This window comes from Oncorhynchus mykiss, chromosome 8, assembly GCF_057628025.1.
Source record: "Oncorhynchus mykiss isolate SJ-2025 chromosome 8, ASM5762802v1, whole genome shotgun sequence".
Lineage (NCBI taxonomy): Eukaryota > Metazoa > Chordata > Actinopteri > Salmoniformes > Salmonidae > Oncorhynchus > Oncorhynchus mykiss.
In genome coordinates, this window is record NC_143029.1 from 65,172,442 (window position 1) to 65,192,847 (window position 20,406).

At 43.9% G+C, this 20,406-nt stretch overlaps 1 pseudogene across 1 annotated transcript in view; it reads left to right on the forward strand.

Moving 5' to 3' along the window:
• The window catches only part of LOC110530316 (translation initiation factor eIF2B subunit gamma-like), a 51,657-nt pseudogene that overhangs the window by 6,744 nt on the left and 24,507 nt on the right, over positions 1–20,406 (forward strand). The window contains exons 2-5 of the transcript XR_016482558.1: positions 1,319–1,476; positions 6,163–6,322; positions 6,459–6,570; positions 19,853–19,942. The product of XR_016482558.1 is annotated as a translation initiation factor eIF2B subunit gamma-like (transcript). The remainder of the gene's footprint in view (positions 1–1,318; positions 1,477–6,162; positions 6,323–6,458; positions 6,571–19,852; positions 19,943–20,406) is intronic.

Here is a 20,406-nt window from a genome sequence, read left to right on the forward strand (position 1 = left end):
AGGTTAGGTCATGCTGAAAGGTGAATTTGTCTTCCAGTGTCTGGCGGAAAGCAGATTGATCCAGGTTTTCCTCTAGGATTTTGCCTGTGCTTAGCTCTATTCCTTTTCCTTTTTTTGTCCTGAAAAACTCCCCAGCCCTTAACAATTACAAGCATAACCATAACATGAAGCAGCCACCACTATGCTTGAAAATATGGATTGGGGTACTCCGTAATGTGTTGTATTGGATTAGCCCGAAACAACACTTTTTTTATATTCAGGACATAAAATGAATTGCTTTGCAACAAGTTTTGCTGTATTACTTTAGTGCCTTGTGGCAAACACAATGCATGTTTAGGGACATTTTTATTCTGTACAGGTTTCCTTCTTTTCACTCTGTCAATTAGGTTACTATTCTGGAGTAACTACAATGTTGTTGATCCATCAGTCTTCTATCACAGCCATTAAACTCTAACTGTTTGTGACTTGTTAAGCACATTTTTGCTCCTGAACTTATTTACGCTTGCCATAACAAACGGGTTGAATACTAATTGACTCAAGACATTTCAGCTTTTCTTTTAAACATTTTTTTTCCTAAGAGATGGGTTATTGTGTGTAAGTCAGTGACAATTGTTTTTATTTTAATACATTTTAAATTCAGGCTGTAACACAACACAATGTGGAAAAAGTCAAGTGGTGTGAATACTTTCTGAAGGCACTGTAGTTGATTTGGGTATGTAGCACGAAAATGCATACTATCCCACCTGAAAGTCAGAGCCCTCCCAGTCCCTATAGTAACTTCATGTGTGGCAGTATTTACTGTGAGCAGCCAACTAGCAGAGCCCTGCAATTAGCTTTTACAAGGCTAAATACAGCAACAGTAAGCAAACTACTTTGGAAGGAACATTTCTGCAGTCAAGACAACCCTGTTTTCGATGTGTAAAGAAGCAAGTATTACGTTTGAAGTGTTTTGAATGATTTTCTTTTATGCACATATTCAAGTAATATATTCTGCCATCTGTCCCAAACAGCGGGGCAAAAAGTATTTAGTCAGCCACCAATTCTGCAAGTTCTCCCACTTAAAAAGATGAGATGTAATGATGTATGATAGATGTATGATGTAATTTTCATCATAGGTACACTTCAACTATGACAGACAAAATTAAAAAATAAAATCCAGAAAATCACATTGTAGGATTTGTAATGATTTTATTTGCAAATTATGGTGGAAAATAAGTATTTGGTCACCTACAAACAAGCAAGATTTCTGGCTCTCACAGACCCACTGTATGAGTGACTGGGTTTAGTATTCCTAAACATCTTTGTTGGTCCTCTATAGAGGTAATTGTGATCACAACCAAAGAGGTGCAGAAGATGATCAGCACAGACCCCAAGACGAAGCTGGATGTGAAGATGAAGTTAGACATAGTGTGTTTCCAGGAGGATGCTGACATGGGCACCGCAGACGCCCTCAGACACATTCAACAGAAAATCAAGGTGGGTCACAGACTCAGACAGTTGATCTCATAAAGTGCATCTCAAATGGCACCCTATTCCCTATGTAGTGCACTCCTTTTGACAAGGGCCATGCCATTTTTGACACATACACAGACAGTTGACCTCATAGCCAGATTGGCTGCTCTCTCTGCCCATGCATTGACTGGATCTAATGTGGGAGCTCCTGGGGGTTAAATCCTAACCTTTAGTTGTGGGTGTATTACTAGGAAGTTGACGTAAATCATCCAATGAAGTCAATGGGAGATTTTCCCCAAAAATAATGTGGAGTTGAATAAACTGATTTCAGGTTGAGATTTGATTTTCAGCAGTAAATACTGTTTAATGTATCCTCCCTATTGTGAACTGGATATTTTAATGTGCTTAATGTTATTTTGAATGTTATATATCTATCAATATACTGTACAGGCCTATCAATGCAGACCACATGAGTGTACTGTATGTCCAAGACAACATGGTCTCATAGTAGAGCACCTTGTTGATAAGGTGGAATCAATGATTAATTGCTTTGGTATTTGGGGGGCACAGAGTCAGCTGATAATGGCTGATCATTTGAAAGAATGAGAAAATGGGAGAAAATGCCTGGACAAATGTTCTCAGAGTGTGTCAGTGTGTGTAGGGCTGTAGCTGGTGAAGGTGGTTCAGCCAGTGAGGGAGCGAGGGTACTACTAGCCCCAGAATGAGCCTATAGAAGACAGGCGCCCCATGTTTCACTTGGACACGGTATGGAAAGACTGAGGACAGCGAGGCTATTAAAGCAAGAGATCCTGTGTGCCGCTGGGTGACCACTGACCCGTGCGTTCCTGGTCCCGGCTAAGCGAAGGGCCTCATTTCACCTGCTGCAAACCTGCCTCCCCCACTCCCTTCCTATAGCCGTTCCCCTCTCTCCCCCTCCCCTTGCTGCTCTTCAAACAGATGATGTCAGAAGCAGCCCGGTGCTGTCCAACGCACGGAGCGGATCACTGAAACCCACCCTGGTCTGTAGCATTCTGGAGCCAGGACAAGGAGACATGTTGAGGGGTCTGGGATCGCTGGGGTACAGAGGGGAGGGATGTGGACTGTTGACTGGATGGCCTATCTTTCTATATTTTGTCATTTTGTTGTTGTCCAAATGAGATCATATTCAATGTTTTTTTGTTATGGTTTTATGCACATTGATTTATTCTAGTAAGGAGTAAGTAAACCAGAGATGTTGTATTGTAACTGTAGAAAGTATTAAGACAAGTTCAGACTCATGAGCCCCTATTCAGACTCTGTTTGCATTAAACTTACAGTAAAGCCACATTACAAAAACACAGACGTATCCATTGACTGTCTGGGGGCAAACAGAACCAAGCGGGCTCAGCTGGCCTCCAGGGAGAGAAGGGGGCTGGCTCCAGCATGCTCCCTCCCTCAGTGCCTCCACATGCTTTTCTACCTAATCCAGCACAGTCACGTAGATTAAAGGCATTGAATTGCACAGTCCCCCAGCACACAAACTGACCCTGAGGTGATGAGAGAGGAAACCCGGCAATGGGGCTCCAAATCCCCGCATAGGAATCACTCTGTTGTCTCTCCCCTCCCAGACCATCCCATCAACACGAACACACTGCACCTGGGGAATGATGGGTGTATCTGACTAAATAGTGTAAATTCCGTTTGCCTAAAGTCACATATTGAGAAAAAGATTAGAGTACGAGGACTTTGTGTTCAGTGATTAAGCATTAAGCCACATTGACGTCTGTGATTTGGGCAGTATGTATGACACAGAGCAGGCTTCTCATGTGAGTGGGGACACAGGAGACATGGTTGAATGAGAGCGGGAGGTCAGGAGTTCTTGCTATTCCCTCATATATACACACACACACACACACACACACACACACACACACACACACACACACAGCGCTTTTGGTAGAGCTCCCCCCTCTGTCATAAGTGCATACAATAAAATAGGCTATTCTTGAATAAGGCTAAAACAACTTTAAACCAGTCTATATTTTTCTGATATTTCATTTTTGGGCAAGTGTTGGTGATGAGGTATGAATAAGAATGATTAGAAAGTAATTGTATTGTAATGCAATTGTAACTATTGTGGGATATTATTAGCCTTAACTACGGGACAAAATGCATATTGAAAAAGGCGTCTCTCCGCATTATTATTCATGCACACATAACCTAAACTGTTAAATCGAGATCAGTTGTCACTGGAATGTCTCAACTGTAAATGCCAAGTTGAGAGTGCTCAGCAGAGACTTAGCTTCATGAAACCAGAGGTGTCTGGCTGATTGATTAGTCCGCTCAATGAGCATGCGTGCGTGTTGCGTGTGCGTGCTCCGTGTATGTGCTCTATGTGTGTGTTTGTGCGTGCCATTTGTGTCCGTCTATGGACTGTGTAGAGACAGCAGGAATCGAGCGGGCAGGCACTCCTGACAGATAGATAGATAGAGAGAGCACACCCTCTCTCCTCTCTACAGTGCTGCGTGCAGGGTGGTCTCACCTGGCTGAGAGTGGAGGGAGCCTGGGAGGGGGAACAGGGCCTTGGGGCAGCCAGGCAGAACCAGCCAGGGGAGGCAGGCAGTGTGGGTGGCCCTGACCTAACCACCAGAGATCAGGCCTGCTGAAAGGCCACAAACCCTGTCAGATAATCCTCCAGCTGACACCATTCCAGTGTCACAATTTACATCCCAAATGGCACCCTACTCACTATCTAGCACACCACTGTTGACTAGGGCCCATAGTGCTCAGGTCAAACGTAGTGCACTATATAGGGAATAGGGTGCCATTTGGGACAGCCACAGAGATGCCTACTGACTGTCTGACAACCCTCAGTCCGCCTCCGACCCACCATCCGACCGCCCGACCGGACAGCGTGTGGGGCGACAGACAGACAGCTCCCTATTGACCGGCAGTAACAAAGGGCTTTTTGCCACTTTTAGTGGTTGGTTAACTTGGGATTCAGAAATAGAAATGAGTGCTGTGTGTTTAACCATTTGGAGCTGTCTAGCAAATCAGTTTACTCAGATATTGTGACTTCACCTAATGGGGTTTATCCCAGCTGTTGACAGTATACAACATTGTACAGCCAGATGTATTAGATGCATATGTAGTTATGTGACCTGACCTGAATATAGAAAGTGTAGCCTATCTATTTTCATGGTGGTAATCTAATTTATGCCTCAAAGAGACACTCAACAGGATATATTTCAAGCAAACGTTACTTTGTCACGATTTAAAAGATTTACAGTGCTTCAAAGTCTTTCTTGACAATATATGTTGAAACCAAACCCTCACCCCCACACATGTCTGTTCTAACAATTAAAACCGGTCTGAAAACCTTAATGTTGGGATTAACAATAGGAGAAGATGCTCCGGTCGTCTCTCTCCAGTAGCACAGAGACAGACAGTGGGATTGGGGCCCCTGGCTCTGTCCTGGTTGTTATCTGTTGACCATGTGTGCTGTGGACTGTGGAGCAGAGCAGAGCCTCACAGAGCCTGACTGCTGAGCTGCGTGCCCCGTGTGCAGAACGTCACGGCAGGGCCTCTCCCCAGGCCTCCCCAATGAGGCATACAGCCTTTATAGAGCTAGGCATGCTTTAACAGGCCTCACTCCTCACTTGCCTTCCCTGTTTATTTATCCACAGGCCCAAGATGGCCAGAGCAGATGGGAACCAGACATCTCAAACAGAAACAATGGCAAATGCAGTGCAAGATTTATCGCTGGATTCCCCTGTGCCCCTTGCTACACTACGCTAGGCTGCCTGGGAGTTAGGAGAGCACAATGTTTATCAAGGAGGTTCACCCTCCTTTAACGCTCCTTCTCGCTCTCTCTTTCTCTCTCTCCACTCTCCCTCCCTCCATCTCTCTCCACTCTCCTCTCTCTCTCCCTCCACCACTCTCTCTCCACTTTGCCCACCCCTCTTTTGAACCCATTTTCATTGTGAATGTCGTTAAGAAAAACATGGCCAAACTTTTCATGCACTAAGGACTTTTTGAGCATCGTTGGCTCATATGTTCATGCATATATGCACGTCGTTTGAGATGGATGTCACAGCTCGAAGAAGCTCGGGTGTTTTGAGCATAACATAAAGCTGGGGGGAATAAAGTGTATTTCAAGGCTGGAGTGCGTGATAACTTGTTGAGCATTGGCTAGGGACAGCTAAATGTATTTTCAATTTCATTTGAAGGGTGTTCCTCCTATTAGGCAGAATATTGTCACAGACTCTGATGTAAAAGGGTCCTGGGCATGCTGTAGAAAAAGTTTAAGAGGATATTGTCCTAGGTCATCACTGTCTTTCTTTCCTTTTAGAGATACATTAATTGTAACTTGTATGCCCTTTTGACTAGTGCCAGCTGTCATATTCTCCTATCCAAGTCATGAACTGCTATGTGTTCTGAGTTCTCTGTTGTATCTGTGATCCAATACAAATGTTTAGTGGGGCCTGACTGTCTTGAGTGAAAACCCATCCTCCTCTTCTCAAGCCACTAACTGTCTTAACATTAGTGTTGTTTAGGCTTGGGCGATTAAACGGTATATTTCAAAATACCGGCGGTATGATTTTCAATACCGTAATTTTGTAAAAATATATTATAAATAAATGACATCCAGCTCAGCGCTCCAGCTATGCATTTGATTTATTAACACAATGCTTATGAATCTCTGTGGTCCTCCTCCATGTCTCCCTCCAGACGGACATCTTGGTGGTGAGCTGTGACCTGATAACGGACGCTGCTCTCCACGAGGTGGTTGACCTGTTCCGGGCTCACAATGCCACCCTCTCAATGCTGATGAGCAAAGCCCACGAGTTCACGGAGACTGTCCCCGGACAGAAGGGCAAGAAAAAAACGGGTACACAAGATTCACAAAATTACACAACTGCCAGTATTACACCAGGTCTGCACAAAAAAGTGACACACCGCACTACCTCGTCATATAATCTGGCAGTTTTATGGATTACTTTTGAAGTTGCATTTCCCCAAATAAGGCTATTCCTCGGATAACTGTTCATTTGACGGAACGTGGAAGAGGCTCCTCTTTATGGCCAACGAGGCCGACCTGGACAAAGGTCTAGTCATCAGGAAGTCCATCATGAGAAAGTGAGTATTACTTGAGCAGCACAACCAATGGTTAACATTGGTTATTACTCAAATGCATTGCTCAGAGCCATAATGTAGACTCCATAGGCTATATCGCGTATGGCTCTGATACTGCTCATTATCTACCAGGTGATTTATTTAGTCTAATGAGATGTGTTTTGGATGCCTTGTAGGATTTTCATTCAAATCTTGCTGTTGCTGTGTTGAATCAAGTACTTTTCACACGATGAATGACGTTTCAGAACGTTTTTAAATAATGCGACCTGGAACTGGGAAGCACAACAACTAACACCTCTCTGGTTTAGCAATTCAGGGATACATACTTTATAGCTACTCCTGTTCTGACTGCTAGCTTGCTATTTTTCTCCCAATCCTTCAAGCCACCAGGTTGTGTGTGTGTGTGTGTGTGTGTGTGTGTGTGTGTGTGTGTGTGTGTGTGTGTGTGTGTGTGTGTGTGTGTGTGTGTGTGTGTGTGTGTGTGTGTGTGTGTGTGTGGAGCACAAGCTAAGGCGTGGGAGTGGAGGAGTGTTGGAAGGAACAATGCAAACTTGCTCAGCTCTGACCCTTCATTTGTGTGGGATTGCTAATAAAAACACAGCACTCCCCAGTCTTGACTGTCATGAGACTTGCCAATTACTCCAGCTATACAGGGATTTGCTCCTGCTTTGGCTGTGTTCTGCTGTTTTTCCACGGCAGACCCCCTGTTCCAGCTGAGCGCATGCTGTGGCCCTTTTTCTTTTCTTTCACTTGTTCTCTCTCTTTTTCCAACATCCATTTAGATGTGTTTTTTCAAGAGGCTTTAGCGTTGAGGTGTGTGTGTGTGTGCTTGCTTGCATTTGGCTGTTCCTAAGCCTTCTAGTTAAGGTCTTATTCCATCACCACCCTAAGTCTTAAAAGATTTCAAGCAGAATTAATGTTTGTTCAAATGCCAAAGGTGTAGCCTAAATCCTACATGTATACCTGGCCAGATGGATAAAATGACATATTGATGTAAAATACTTGTAGATATACTGCCCACCATGAAATACATCTTGGGATTAGGCTGTTTAGAGCTGATGGAACACCATAGTCATTCTTTTTTTTTTTATATATAAATTGCTTATCTCAATAATCATCAAATACTGGTGCGAACTAGTGTGCGCAAAACGTATCATGAACCACTTTTTAGCATTATGTTGCGTCCCCAGTGTGGCATGTGTGTATGATGTCTGGGCTGCAATAGGAAGGCTGTGAAAGCTGTCAGCACCCTACCAGGTCCTGGACTGCGGCCCTGGCCCCGGATTCACACAGCATCTCAGAGTAGTGATATAGGATCACTGTTACCTTCTAGATCGTAATAAGTTTACGTGGACAGGTGGGGACTTCCTAGATCAGCACTCCTACTCTGACACTATACTATAGATCCTAGATGGGCACTTCTTTTTTTTATTTTCTTTTTAAAATAAATTTTACCCCTTTCGTTGGTCTCTAATTGTTTAGTAGCTACTATCTTGTCTCATCGCTACAACTCCTGTATGGACTCGGGAGAGACGAAGGTTGAAAGTCATGCGTCCTCCGATACACAACTTCTTAACACAGCGCGCATCCGGAAGCCAGCCGCACCAATGTGTCGGAGGAAACACCGTGCACCTGGCAACCTTGGTTAGCGCGCACTGCGCCTGGCCCGCCACAGGAGTCGCTGGTGCGCGACAAGGATATCCCTACCGGCCTAACCCTCCCTAACCCGGACGACGCTAGGCCAATTGTTTGTCGCCTCACGGACCTCCCGGTCGCGGCCGGTTACGACAGAGCCCGGGCGCGAACCCAGAGTCTCTAGTGGCACAGCTGGCGCTGCAGTACAGCGCCCTTAACCACTGCGCCACCCGGGAGGCCCTCTAGATGGGCACTTCTACTCTGATACTATAGATGCGACCCCTGATCCTAGATCAGTACTCCTACTCTGACACTAAAGATATGGTCCCTGGTCCTAGATCAGCACTCCTACTCTGAGACACTGTAAATATGGACTCTGGTCTTAGGCTTTGGTTCTGGGGTGTAGGTCTGGCTCTGGGTTATGGTCTGTGCTTGGGGTTCTGGTATTGGGCTGTGGACTCAGGTCCTGGGCTCTTGGCTGGGCTGTGGGAGCTGGTCTGTTGGGAGCTCGTAAATACTTCAGGGAGCCAGAGCCACTGTAAATCCTGCCCAATAAGAGAGGGGCCGCAGCAGCTGCAAGCACGCTTCCCTGCAAAAGGAAATCAGCCACACACACACACACTAATGTGGAGATACACACACACACACACACACACACACACACACACACACACACACACACACGCAAGCATGTATGTACATACTAGAGCTGGGACGATAAACCAAAAATGATCGACACCGACCATTTCAATCAATTATAATTCCTTTTCTGATATTGTTCATTATGATAAGTAACCTATTCTAGAGAAATGTCAAGTTTGAAGTGAAATAAGTTTGCTAATATGGGTGATTGTGCTGTGCAGTCAAAAAGGTGATTTTCCTGTGATTTATATATACAATGCTTTCGGAAGTATTTAGACCCCTTGTCTATTTCCACATTTTGTTATGTTACAGCCTTATTATAACATGTATTCAATTGTTTATTTCCCCTCATCAATCTATACACAATACCCCATAATGACAAAGTAAAAACTGTTTTTTAGGAATGTTTGCAAATGTACAAAAAAACCCGGAAATATCACATTTACATAAGTATTCAGACCCTTTACTCAGTACTTTGTTGAACCACTTTGGCAGCGATTACAGCCTCGAGTCTTCTTAGGTATGATACTACAAACTTTGTACACCTGTATTTGGGGAGTTTTTCCCCATTCTTCTCTGCAGATCCTCTCAAGCGCTGTCAGGTTGGATGGGGAGCGTCGCTGCAAAGCTATTTTCAGGTCTTTCCAGAGATGTTCAATTGGATTCAAGTCTGGGCTCTGGCTGGGCCACTCAAGGACATTCAGAGACTTGTCCCGAAGCATAGGGTTGTTTTCCTGTTGGAAGGTGAACCTTCGCCGCCAGTCTGAGGTCCTGAGCGCTCTGGAGCAGGTTTTCATCAAGGATCTCTCGTACTTTGCTTCATTCATCTTTCCCTCGATCCTGACTAATCTCCCAGTCCCTGCCACTGAAAAACATCTTTACAGCATGATGCTGCCACCACCATGCATCATTGTAGGGATGGTGCCAGGTTTCTTCCAGATGCGATGCTTGGCATTCAGGCCAAAGAGTTCGATGTCGGTTTCATCAGACCAGAGAATCTTGTTTCTCATGGTCTGAGAGTCTTCAGGTGCCTTTTGGCAAACTCCAAGCGTGCTGTCATGTGCCTTTTACTGAGGAGTGGCTTCCGTCTGGCCACTCTACCATAAAGTCCTGATTGGTGGAGTGCTGCAGAGATGGTTGTCATTCTGGATAGTTCTCCCATCTCCACAGAGGAACTCTGGAGCTCTGTCAGAGTGACCATCGGGTTCTTGGTCACCTCCCTGACCAAGGCCCTTCTCCCAGGATTGCTCAGTTTGGCCGGGCGGCCAGCTTTAGACTGCGTCTTTGTGGTTCCATACGTCTTCCATTTAAGAATGGAGGCCACTGGGATCTTGGGGAACTTCAATGCTGCAGAAATGTTTTGGTACCCTTCCACAGATCTGTGCCTCGACACAATCCTGTCTCGGAGCTCTACGGACAATTCCTTCCACCTCACTGTTTGTCAACTGTGTGGCCTTTATATAGATAGGTGTGTGCCTTTCCAAATTATGTCCAATCAATTTAATTTACCACAGGTGGACTTCAATCATGTTGTAGAAACATCTCAAGATGATTAATGGAAACAGGATGCACCTGAGCTCAATTTCGAGTCTCAAAGCAAATGGTCTGAATACTTATTTACATAAGGTATTTCTGTTTTAATTTTGTAATACATTTGTTAATTCATAAAAACCTGTTTTCGCTTTGTCATTGTCTGGTATTGTGTGTTGATTTAATGAGGTAAAAAAAAGAGTATCCATTTTAGAATGAGGCTATAATGTAACAAAATGTGGAAAAAAGTCAACGGGTCTGAATACTTTCCAAATGCACTGTATTTCCACACTAGTTGGAATAATAGTGTGAAATTGTGAACATGATTTTCATGCCCTTTTTAGTGTAAGAGCTGTTTGAAAAGACCACCTGAAATCTCAGCCTGTTTTGGTGGGATGGAGTTTTTTGGTCTGCATCACCAGACGGTAAATTAGTTAATAGACCAGTAAGAAAGAGTTCCAAACCTCTCTGCTAATAAGTTAGTTTTCCCTTCCCCACTCAAACCACTCCTAGAAAGTAAGGTACTTAATTGTTACCCAACAATTATTTGATAATGAGATAAAAAAACGGCACATTGGACCTTTATTGGGACAATTGATGGCTACAACCATCAAATTAGTAGTTTAAAGGTTAATGAAATGAAAACTGTTGTGCACGTTGTTATAAACGTATCGTTCTATTTATCATTATCACACCAATTCAGGCCATTTCGTCCAAATATGATTATTGTCCATATCGCCCAGCTCTAGTAAATAAAAACACACACATGTATAGACACACACCAGGATGTTACATGCTGAAATACTTGTGTATATTGGAAACATTTGAACATCAAGGCCTACCCAAGACGTAAATTGTATCCACACATAAACAGGCACAAACATGCACAACTTCAAAAATCTTGTATAGGACTACAATTTTATTAGCATTTTCTAAACATTTGAAACCTACCCAAGTTGAGCTTTAAAAGAGAAGTTGTCAATGAGCACTAGACCACTTATTGAGAGACTGAGGTGTAGTGAGCTTTATGATATCTCAAAGCTGCCGGCTAGCCTAACTCTTATTAAGCTAACCCAAGTATCGACACTGTCGCTTATTTCAGCCTAAGATGTCAAAAGTCTGTTTTGACTCCGTTTCCCCCATTAACCCTCTTTTTCCTGAGAGTAGGAAGTTTGAACACGGTGTTAGACGTCTGAAAGCTGTTTGTCTAAGCTGTCTCCAGAGTCTTTACTTGTCTGCCGTTGTATTTATACAGACATGGGCCGGGTGACATATGGAATGGGAATGCTGGGCTGCTGTCCTGTCCTGTGGTACTGCTAACCTGGGACCTTTGATATCAATGCATGAGTTATGCGAATGGGCAAGTTACAAACGCTGGTCTTGTGTTAGGATCTTAAGTTAGTATCCAGCCCTTAAATATAACGATCTCTTCAGTTATCTTACCAGTATTTGTTTTTTTTTTGCAGTCCTCAAACTGCATGTTCTTGACCCCTGTCCTAGATTACCACCACGTTTTTCCCATGCTAGTTGTCTGAGTGGTGACACCTATCACTACCCATTTCCACATGTGAGCTGAAATGGAAGCTGAAAACCTTCTACACATGTGATATGAGTTGGCCCCTGAATTGATTTGACAGTGTGAAGGCTCCTGCAGATTCCTCTCGCATACAATGTTGCTCCACTTTCCACTGTAAACTCAGCTGAGGTGAAGTCATAGTCTTCATACAGTATGTACTACCATACAGTGGCGTAGCTTCAGCCGGTGCGGTTACACCAGGACCCGCGACGTACATGGGCCCGGAGCTGCGGGCCCCCTATGTAATTTGAATACCGCCCCACCATGCCCAAGTATTAATTGGTGTCGCCGGTCCATCACGTCTAGAATTTGACGAGAAGATCTGTCTTTAACCTAGGGTATGATAAATGAACCCACTAATGGTTTCACCAACAAAATGGTTTTTGCCACTACATAAGTCAGCATGATATTTTAGTGTATTGATGACAATAAATACAATTAATTTGCGAAATAAATCATATTATTCGATAGTTTCAATACCATCTTAAGGTAATTAAATGCATTCTGGGATTCATTGTGCAAATACTCTCCAAAGCGTTGTTGTTTCTGTCATCGTTTTAAGCAACAGTTGAGCTAGCTATCAAGAGATAACGGACTAAAAAAAGAAAGTCGAGAATAGAAGATTACGGATTTAAAAATCAGCAATTTATCAACACAAAAGTGGAGTCCAAAAGAGGAAGGCCAAAAATGAGAAAGCAAAGGAGGTACAGTATCAGAATTTGAGTATAATAATTTTGCACGCCCAATTTTTCAGTTTTTGATTTGTTAAAAAAGTTTGAAATATCCAATAAATGTCGTTCCACTTCATGATTGTGTCCCACTTGTTGTTGATTCTTCACAAAAAAATACAGTTTTATATCTTTATGTTTGAAGCCTGAAATGTGGCAAAAGGTCGCAAAGTTCAAGGGGGCCGAATACTTTCGCAAGGCACTGTAGATTATTTTTTCAAGTGCAGTTAATGTGCAGCCATTGCTAGCACAAGCAATGTAGCAGGACAGAAGAGGATGTAGGATTATCATCGCAGCAGCTTTTAGCGGGTCAAGTGAGCCAAGGCCAAGCTGTTCCATTGTGCCACAGAAGCAACTTTGACAGAGGATACAGGCTGTCAGGTATCATCGGATATGACCCTGAGCACAAGCCAGGCCGGACAAGCTATCCCCGGGCCGGGCGGGGAGGAAGAGGAGCAGGGCGACACTAGAATCGTGGCGGCTGAGGAAACAGGTGGAAGTGGGACAGACAACCTTTTTACCTATTCAACTGATGGGGCATTATGCAACAAATGTGGATGCAAAAGTTAAACGGCACGTTATTGCATTAGGCTCATGTAAGCCTACTGGCCCATTCCCAAGAGATGACAAAAGGCGGTCTTTTTCCGTGTCGTATTACACCACTACAACCAAGGCTGGAATCAAATTACCACATACATGGCTATGTTATTCGGCCAAGTTAGATTGCGCATATTGTGAGCCTTGCTGGCTTTTCTGAGAACGGAGTGCCCCTTCTCTGATGCGTGGGTGAATGGGGTGAGAGATTGGCGCCATCTAACATCCAAAATGGCATGTCAGGAGACATCTCAGATTCACATGGGTGCCTGTTTGGTATATGAGCAATGGAAGCTCAATGGCACTATTGACGCAGAAATGGAGAGAGGCGTGCGTAACGCAGCAAATCTCTGCCGACAGGTGTTGGAGCGTGGGAAGTGTGACATTCAGGGAGGGGTGCAGGAAGCCTCACTTGTTTTCTTTTTTCTATTATTATGAACGCAACACCGGATGTATCCAAAGTTGACCAGTTAGGCCAAGTTTATTGCTATGTGAAAGTGATAAGGGATGCAAATAATGTCGCCACAGATCTGACCATGAGTCGTTTTTGGGATTTCTGGACACTGCTGACACATCAGCAGCTGAGCTTCAACATAAAATCCTGGGCAGCATAGAGGATAATGGGCTGGATATTTCAAAATGTCGTGGACAGGGGTATGATGGAGCTGCTAACAAGAGCGGGGTCTATTCGGGTGTGCAGGCCAGAATATCCGAAAAAGAGCCGCTTGCCGTTTGTGCGCTGCGCAATGCACATAATCTTAACCTGGCTCTCAACGACTCAAAAATGTGCCAGAGATTAAACAGTTTTATGATACGGTTATACACCTTCTGGCATAGCGTAAAGAAGAGTTGAGTGGTATATTTGATTTTGAACCAGAAAAAGAAAATGTAACTCTAAAACAATTGTGTCCCACCCGCTGGTCATCTAGATATGAGTCCCTTGCCGCCCTGAGATACAGATATCTCGCTAGCGACCCACCTCGACAACATCTGGTGAAATTGCAGTTCGCCAAATTCAAAATACAGAAATAGTCATAATAAACATTCATAAAAAATACAAGTGTTATACATCTTAAAGATGAACTTCTTGTTAATCCAGCCGCTTTGTCAGATTTCAAAAATGCTTTGCGGCAAAAGCATACCATGCGATTATCTGAGGACAGCGCCCCGCTTACAAAAGCATACAAACATTTTACAACCAAGTAAAGGAATTATAAGTCAGAAATAGCAATAAAATGAATCACTTACCTTTGAAGATCTTCATATGGTTGTAGTCACAAGAGTCCCAGCTACACAATAGATGTTTGTTATGTTCAATAAAGTCCCTGTTTATATCCCAAAACCTCTTTTTTGTTTGCACTTTTTGTTAAGTAATCCACTGGCTCAAAGGCAGTCAAAACATGTAGACGAATACATCCTAATAGTACCGGTAAAGTTCGTGGAAACATGTCAAACGATTTTTATAATTAATCCTCAGGTCAATTGTCTAAATAATCGATACAATTTCAACCGGACAATAGCGTATTCTATAGAAAGGAAAAACAACGAAGGGTGCACACTCTGTCATGCGCGCAAACCAGCTCTGCATTCTTCCTCAGTCCACTGACAGAAAGGTCTCATTCTTCTTCATTTTTCAGAAAACAAGCCTGAAACAATTTCTAAAGACTGTTGACATCTAGTGGAAGCCATAGGAACTGCAATCTGGGTCCTAACCCTATAGGCATTACATTGAAAATACCCACATCAAAAAAATCCCACTTCCTGGATGGATTTTCCTCAGGTTTTCGCATGCCATATCAGTTCTGTTATACACACAGACATTAGAGTGTTTTCTTTCCAAATCTACCAATTATATGCATATCCTCACATCTGGGCCTGAGTAACAGGCAGTTTACTTTGGGCACGCTTCTCATCCAGACGTCGAAATACTGCCCCCAAGCCATAAGAAGTTTTAAGTGCTAAGAAGGACGAGAGGGAGGATGCCGCATTTAGTCGTTCTGCAGACTAAGGTTTTAGAAAATGTGAACGTCATCTCCAAAATGCTACAGGCCAAAGACGCAGACCTGCACAGAGCGGTTAGCCTACTCAAGGACATGATAGAGGTCCTGTCCGGATTCCGACAGGATTTTCCGAAGGCCATAGTCACTGCAAAGACCCTTGCCGACAAATGGGGAGATCAGAACGCATTTGAAGACACTCGGAGAAGGAAGGTGAGGCGTCATTTTGATGAGCTATGCGAGGATGAACGACTGTGATGGGGAGAGTAGTTTTAGAGTCAAAGTCTTTAATGCAAACCTTGACATCGTTATCCACCAGCTGTCAAACAGATTTAAAAGTCTGTGGGCAACATCGAGTCTGTTTGACTCCATCCATCCCACTACCCTGGCCAACACTAGACCGCCAGGCGGTTGGCTGAACATTACAGCAAAGGTGTATCAGCAAGCTTACATGGCTAATTAATCTCTTTGATGGCCTGTTTTAAGAAGGAAATTGCAAAGCACACTACAATGAGAGACCAGGCCAAGACGCTCATTGTGGATTACAATTCAGTCACTGCTACATTTGGGGAAGTAGTTACAGCGACGCTCCTTTTTATGACTCTGCCTGTAAAACGGTAGCCAGTGCCAAGCACTCCTTTTCCAAACTGAAAATAATTCAATCATACCTGAGGAGCAGCATGTGGCAAGAAAGACTGAGTGAGTTGGCCATTCTGTCCATTTGAAAACACCAGGGCCAGGACCATGGATTTTAATGCCATAGTCAACGACTTTGCAGAGCGCAAGGCCTGTCGAATACCAATCAAATGAGTGAGTAAGCTTAGATTTTTACAGGGCAGGCTACCCAGACAGCCTATATAAATCAGGCTTTATTGAGATTAATTTACATTGAGCGTAGTCGTAGATTGACAAGCAATCTGTTTTTTGAAACCATGTTCTGGTGCACGGCCGCTGAGCCATTTCATTGTCATTATAGCCTATACGTTTACCTAGGCTATAAGAACAATAGCAATACGCACATACGTATCATACACTGTTAAAAGGCATGCTGCCATTTAAGCAATCTGTTTGAATGCTCCTTTTGATTTGATTTGCTGGTGTTTTTGCTATAGGCCTGTGCGGGAGGCAGATCATTTGAAATAGCGGTATGTCAGTTTTGCCACCGTGTAAAACCTCAGCGAGCATGTACTGGGTCAAGAGATTTATCTTCATGATGAGGTTTTATAATATTGACTATTGCCTATTATTTACAGATAAAATCGGGTGTTTTTGACCACTTTGTGCTTTCCTTGGTGCTGATCGACTTCTACGGGTTCATTTCTGACCACCGTCCATGGTGCTGAATGTATTGGCTATATTGCGGCTTCTTTGGTAACAGCTTCAAATGTGCCCGTAGATTAGCTTCTGCTCTGCTGTTACAATGCTTAGTAATATTAACACACAGCCTTACCAACAAAATTATTAACATTTTAAGGAAAATATGGGTGGTGACAGGGGCCCTTAATTTTTGGGGGGCACCTAGGCCCGTCATGATTAAGCTACGCTAAAATAGTTTAATTCTCTTTCCGGATGAAACCATGGATTTGGTCAATCACTTGAGGTCTACAGTACCTGGTTCCCGCAACACTAAATATATTTGAAGAATGTAGTACCATTGCAAAACTAGTAATACAGTATGTGTCTTGTCCCCTGTGTGCCATGAAGCACACTCCTCAAACATTCCTCTCTTTAAATAGCGTCAATGTATTGTCCGATGGCAGGGAATCTATACATTTAACTGCACATTTTCCTAGCTAACTACCCAAGTCTGGACATTTTGGGGCCGTTTGTATTTACCTTCTGTGCTCAGACATGAGAGAGGACAAAGAGCCAAGGTCTTTATAGTAAAGCGAAATGTAGCTGGATGCGTGAGCAAATTTGTCTGGGCCTTGCAGTGGTGTTGACACAGACTAGGTCCAGAACAGCAGTTAGCAGTGTCCCCTCAGAGAGAAGCACAAGTACTATTACCTCACAGCACTGCTGCCATGTGGAATGTGCTCATTTAGGAGGTAGATCCTACTACATGCTGAGGTTTTTAGTAGTCAGTCATAACGCTTGGGAGTGAATCACCATAGCCTGAGGAGTTTTGCAACAATGTTCTGTTTCACTCATCAGCCAGGCCCCCTAGACTACCAGGAATCACACATTAGACTTGTGTCTGGGAAATGCAGTGGCTTATGGCCAAACGATGTGTATTGTATTTCTACCAAAATGATCACCCAAATGGGGATCCTTCCATCAGCATGTAGGCCGTCCCATTGGACGGACAGACTAGGCCTGTAGCCGCTCCTGCTTGTGTTTAACCATGGTGTCCTGCTCCATAAAGGGCACTTGTCGACCCTCACCCCAACCACTCCCATCCTCGCCACACCACACCTGACCCCCATCCACCGTACACTGATCCCTGGGTATCTCTCCTGCTTGGCCTCCCTCCCTGCCTGCCCGGCCCCACAGGTGCCAAACAAGGATGTCAGATGCTGGGTGTTCCTATAAATCTCATTTACTTCCATCTGCATTTGGCGTACAGTTCACACACACACAGGATATGACAACCTGTTTGCTCTGGTCTGTGTGTGGACCGGAGGACCACATTGGGACCACATGTGGGTGGTGTGATGTGCTAGAATATTCCTGTCTCTGTTTTCAGCCTCTTGTTGGTGGATTCCACACATGGCCCCTCTGTGAGCTGGTTAATGGAATGGCTCAAAGTTGTCATAATTTACCTCTTGCCTGTTTACCCTCCTCCCCCTCACAACGTGATTTATACGGCCCAGCATCTGGTTCTGAAATCTGCATCGCCAAACAGACCTCCTGACTTATTCTCAATGTTTCAAATTGCATTCTTCACCCAAGAAAAGGCGGAGAGGGGAGGCTCTCACATAACGCCCCGGAGATGAGATGGTTTTCTTATGGTTTCGCTTCATAAATGTCACATTAAAGGGAGACGGGGGGGTATGGGGGGCTCAGTTGAATGTGACACCACCAGGCAGGTTGGATAGCCGGTTTGTTATGGTGGTGCTTCACCACTCTGATCATGGTGGGTGTTAGGTGGAGGTTTCATTTGTTTCACCTGGTGCTCTGATCCAGAGGTCATATAGAATATAGACTAGTGAGTGTATGGATATGGCCTTTTATGATCCATGGCCTTGGTTCTGTCCAAGGAACTGTTTATGGAGTCGGGTCTCCTGGCCACTTTATGTGAGCAGTGCTTACAGAGGCCTTCTCACAGGATGAGTTCTGCTTTCACCATGGTCATATCTACTGTGCTAGCTTTGCTAACTGACATCACTGTCTTAGAGAATTGATGTTGGCTTCTGTAGGCAATGTCGACTGTAGGCTTAGATTTAATTCTGTAACTAACCACCATTCGGCAAGTATAGAACGTTATATTATCATGATCATTTTACCCGAGGACTTCAAAAATAAAACCCAAACAGCAATTATTCTCAATTAAAGCGTTTCTACACGATACCACCACAATCTCTGATCCTGTGAGTTTTTCCCATCTCTTTCTTCCTGCCTGGTGCAGCAACCTTTGGTTTGCCTTCAGCTGCAACTCAGAGACTTCCCACATCACTCAGACAGCCTGGCTGCTGCTGCTCTCAGATGAATTAGACTAGCCTCCAGGGCAGGCAGCCGCCTTTGGGCTATGTCCCAAATGGCACCCTATTGCCTATTGTAGTGCACTACTTGTAGTGCACTATCAAGGAAATAGGTTGCCATTTTAGCCCTGGGCTCTATAGCAGCCTGCCCTGCCTGAACACAGAGGATCTATACCCAGAGCATTGCAGGCTGTAAAACAATTGGGGGGTCCGCTGGTGTTGGCATCTGACAAGTTAACGCAGCACTCACTGCAGTTCAAACTGGACACGGTTGCCATGACAGCCATGTTTCTGGGGCAGGGGGCCTGTGGACAGAGGCTGGCAGGGGACAATACACAGATGCAGGACTGTTATATCACCTCTTTTTTTTTAATCATAACAGATGTTCTGTTCTGTCACATACTGCTTTCAACAGAGTAATTAAGGAGGTAGAATGAAAAGCTAAATTAAAGACTGTAGTTATTTTTACTCTTTGTCATCTAATTAAAAAAACATCTGGAGAAGAAAAACAAAAAGTGGTTTTGCTCATGTAAAGAAAGAGGCTTGGTGCCTCAGTGTCTGCTACAGGATACTTTATAGTGTGTTGTGCCATGAACAGTGACATTAACTGTGGTACTGGCACCACCTGTGTTCTCAGCAGTCAGTTACAGTTCCCCTTAAACCTGTGTCGTAACACTGTTATTACTCTAACAGTTGACTTACAGAAGTGAAATAGGGAATAATCCTTAGCCCTCTTGGGTGATAGCAAAAATCGCTCTCAACTCCAAACCAATTGCTAGAGTATGTGATAAGACATGTTAGTACAATGTTTCTATAACAACTACTATGTTACGACACAGTGATAGAGGTAATGCAATCTAAAACATCCCCGTTTTCACTGGCTTTTTAGTTAACATGTGATTTGATTTACCCCCTCCGTCTGTCTCTCTCTCTTTCATTCAGACATCCAATTATGCACATCAAAACTGGCCTTGTGGACGCCCACCTGTACTGCCTGAAGAAGTCTGTGGTTGACTTCCTGGCTGATAACAAGTGAGGCCATTTTACTTTGCTTGCTTCCTGAATGGCTCCCTATTCCCTGTAAAGTAGTGCACTGTGTAGGGAATAGGGTACCATTGGGATGTAGCCTTTGTGCATGTCATTTTCTCACAAATGTGCTCGTGTTTTATGTTTAATGTATATCAAATTAGTTTGTAAAGCTACCGATAACCATCCACATAAATGTGAATACAGTGCATTGCTATACACAGGTGAAATATTGAATAGCACCTTTTTTGCCAAGGTTCATGCGTGTTGAATTTGAGAACAGGCTGTGACTATAGAAAGGCTTTGAGGCTGGTAGGTATTCTTGTCAGGTGTTAATTTGTTTTACAATGTGCCACTTCAGCAGTTTATTAGGCTTTTAGCCCCCTTGTGCGTTAGTGTCAGAGGTACACCTCAATCACAACTGTGTTGATCATCTCACTTCCTCATACTTCTGGTTTTCTATTAAACTG